General features: G+C 44.0%; 1 protein-coding gene across 1 annotated transcript in view; it reads left to right on the top strand.

Moving 5' to 3' along the window:
• The first annotated feature begins 49 nt into the window (after positions 1 to 49).
• APBA2 (amyloid beta precursor protein binding family A member 2) overlaps positions 50 to 3,730 on the top strand; it is a 342,515-nt gene continuing 338,834 nt past the window's right edge. Inside the window, exon 1 of the mRNA XM_019504340.1 lies at positions 50 to 149. The gene's annotated coding sequence lies outside the window, so the exon portion shown is untranslated. The remainder of the gene's footprint in view (positions 150 to 3,730) is intronic.

Below are 3,730 nucleotides of genomic sequence, written 5' to 3'. Positions count from 1 at the left end.
CGCGGGGGAGCCCGGCCCCGGCCCGGCCCGCGGAGTTGCGGGGTGCGCTGGCGCGGGCATCTCTAGTGTAGCAACGCGGCCGCGCCGCTGCCGAGGTCCGGAGGGAGAAGTGCTGCTCTATCGCGCATCCCCGCTTCGTCTTTCCCGAGGTAAACACAGGGCGGGTGCAGTGCAATGCGCCCTGTGGCGCGCCCGCCCCTGCCCCGGCGTGTCCGTGTCCGTGTCCGTGTCCGGGCGGCGGGTTGTGCCCGCTGGTGCTGGAGGGCCCCGGGGGTGTGCGGGAGCCCGGTGGTCAGGGGGAGGCTGGCAGCTTTGCCTTGAGGACGGGTGGGCTCTGCGGTCACATCTGTGAAGTTAGCTGGCTCTGTCCCCTTCTGGTGGTAGTTGCACGCTAGCAGGGACATACAAAGAGATTTAAATCACAATAAAAAAAAGCCCCTTGCTGAATGCTGTGTAATACTGCCTCCCTGTCGACACCGTGTACAGCGCCTTGAGAGAGCTTTTTAAAAATGCCATCTTACTAAATGACAGTGGCCCGTTTTGCAAAACCAAGTAATGCTGCTCAATGAAATGAGTCTGTCAGGCGTGCGGCGGAGTCTCCCTGGAGATGGGCAATTTCTTTACAGGAGGAGCATGTTACAGATCTGCTGAACCCATTGCTAAGCATCTCTCATCAGACCTGCGGACTAGCGGTACTATATATGAAACAAGGTGACAGCTTCAAGGTATCTTCCTTGTACGTGGTTATTTGTGCAGTGCAGGGTTCATGCCGTACCGCAGGTCCATGGTAAGTGACTTTTTTTTTTTTGCAAATGTTTTGGTATTCTGGTAGTTGCCAGCACAACGGTGTGAGCTGTCCAAGAATTCAGGCTGTGCTGTGTGCAGGTACCTGCCAGCATGCATTTGCTTTTTGTTTTGTTGCATTTCTTCTTTAACCATAACCCACTGTATAGAGAGAAGCTAGGATTTTAATAATTGTGCTGGGTTTTAATGTAGAAAACCCTTAAATGAACACTTTTCTATATCTCTGGGTTACCAGACCTTTCTTAGGAAGGTGCAAAGAATAAAATATGTTTTCTCCTATTCCTCCTAATGTGCTTAATAGCTTATTACCATGGGTAGGTGGGAAAAATCACTGTCTTTACATTATTTATGTTAGTATACTTGGTCTGTATGGATGTCTTTCTCTCTCCTCTCCATAAGCTTTGATTCCTTGAGCTTTTTAAACTCTCTCCTTCTAGTATGTGATTCTGGTTTCAGCTTGTAAACTAATTTTAACAAGTAGCCTCTGGTCAGCAGCCTCATTCATGTCCAAAAGAGGCAGATAAGATTAATCAAAACCTTTGCCCTTTGCACTCTTTTGATGACTGTTAAGTCTTTTAAAAGTAATTTTCAAAATACTTTGGGGGGGAAAAAATATCATTGACACCAGCATCCTTTGGTAATATGTCTGTTGAAATTCCAAATCAGTTCCTTCAGAAGCAGAGTTTCCTAGCTATCGCTTACAAGATGCTGCTGCTTAGGCATATGATGGGCTAAGATGAGAGAGGATTTAAATGAGGCTTGGGATGGGAGGTCTCTAAACTAAGCTTTGCTTTAAGGCAGCAAACATGGGGAATAATCTCAAAAATGTATCAGGAAGAAAGGATTTGCCTGCCTTTGTCAAGCGACTATTTGAGGGGAAGCACAGATGTCACACATTCTCACCCACTGTGCTGGAAGAGGTTGTATGCCAAGAAGTGCTTTCACTTTCCAGAACTGGGAAGAAAGCTTTGATTTAAGCCTTTCTGAATAGGTTGGTTATCCTAGACATCTTTCTCACTGCTGCCCTTGCCTTTAGCAAAGGCAGCCTCTCTAATTTAATGGGAGGTTAGATTGTTTCTGTGTGATATACTATCTTATGTAGAGAAACATTAAAAGATGTAGCTCTTGTTTCTTCCCCCACAGAAACCTAATGGGCATAACCTTTCAGTTTATCTCAAGTTATGGATGGTTTAAAAAGTTACAGTTATAAGTAGATGGGATTCAAGCACCTAACTTTCTTGCATGGTGTGAGGAAATGCTGGTAGCTGAGACTAAAGTAATTCAGGTTCTTTATGACATTTTTCCTATAACCTTGTCTCTGGTTTCTAGCTAATGGTATGCTTAAAATTCATTTATAATGATCAATTTGGGGTCCAGGTAGACAGATAATGCAATCAGATAAGTGCCTTCTTAATTCAGGTAATGTATAGCCCTGCTTTCTCCTCAATCTGTAGTTGAAGCACAATGAACAGGTTGTTTTCATATTAAAATGTGTTGTATCTAGATCTTTATATGAGCCATTCTGGTCTTCATCAGGGTATCTGACATGCTACTAGACTCCTGCTTCACAAACCAGATTGCATGGCTGAGACCTGTGTTTTGAAATGTAAAGCTCTTTCCTAAGAAAAAATATGAATGTTTCTCAATGATACTTTAGAAAAATATTTTCAACTTGAGGACCTGTCATCCAAGTAACATGTCTGTTGTATCAGCACTCCTGAATAAATTAAATTTTCCAACACTGTAAGAGCTATCCTTATGCTTCCTCACAGATTGAGAAACCAAGGCCCAGAAATATGAAGTGATTTGCTTAAGCTTACTCACTGAGGCAGAAGGAACAGGTAGAAGTAGAACCCAGACTTTCTGATTCCTAGTCTGTTGTTCTCTTAGTGATGATCTTACCCAAGCGATGGGCTTCATGGGACATATGGATTCCATCTCATGACCAAAATAATGTTGAGAATTAAGGGTGTTATAGCAGATCTGTTAATAGGTTTTGTCTTATACTTCATATAATATATTACAGTCTTGTGTTGCCTGGAGGAGTGTTCATCCTGTAGTATTCAGTTGGCTGTTTTCTTCTTGTAGATAGAATTATAGAAAAGTAGGGATGGAAGGGACCTCCAGAGGTCATCTAGTCCAACCCCCTGCCAGAGTGATAATTAGATAACATAATCAGATAATAATCATCCCTATCCAAACCATCCTATACAAATCCATTGTCTAATGTATTAGTAAAACTACACACAGTCAACCCTACATAAGCGCAAAGCATAACACCCTAACTATCACAGGTAAAGCAGGGGGGATAATGGTGGCCAATGTCCTGCTGTTGTGAAGTTTGTTAAAATACGCTCGAAAGATGCAAGGAAGAGGGCCTGGCATTTTCTCATGACATCTTGGCTAGAAAAAGGGCATATTTTTTCAGAAATTTCAGTATGGTTGGGACTCTGCATTTCACAGTCCTGTCCTGGCTACTGCCAGTACGTGCCAGGTTTATGGGAAATATTGGCTACCGCTGGTGCCTAAGAAGTGTCTTCCCATACTTCAGGTAAGCATGAAACGGGTGGAAAACTGGTTGCCAGCTCTTCCTTTCTCAGCCAATATTGTAGGGGGTCTGCATGCGTAGTTGGTGGAGGATTCCATACAAGCAGGGAAAGCTCCCTGTACGTGTCTTCACCACTTGATCAGTTTTTGACCTCCTTGCCCACATTCCTTGTCTGTTTAATATTGCAATAAGTGGTAGACTCCTTTCAGACCCCTGTTCCATTTTCCACCCCCCTCTTTTTTTTTTTTTTCTGCTCATCCTGTTTTCAGGAACCAAGAGCCCAGGGACAGCTGAGTTAGAGTGAGGGAGAAGGTGTGTGAAAATAGGGATATGGACATTATGTGAAAAAGACTGACAAAAGGCGGGGGGGGGGGGGGG

This window comes from Gavialis gangeticus, unplaced genomic scaffold, assembly GCF_001723915.1.
Source record: "Gavialis gangeticus isolate Ggan-Ray unplaced genomic scaffold, GavGan_comp1, whole genome shotgun sequence".
Taxonomy (NCBI): Eukaryota; Metazoa; Chordata; order Crocodylia; family Gavialidae; genus Gavialis; species Gavialis gangeticus.
Note: the sequence above shows the minus strand (reverse complement) of the source record. Positions and strands in the feature narration are given on the sequence as shown.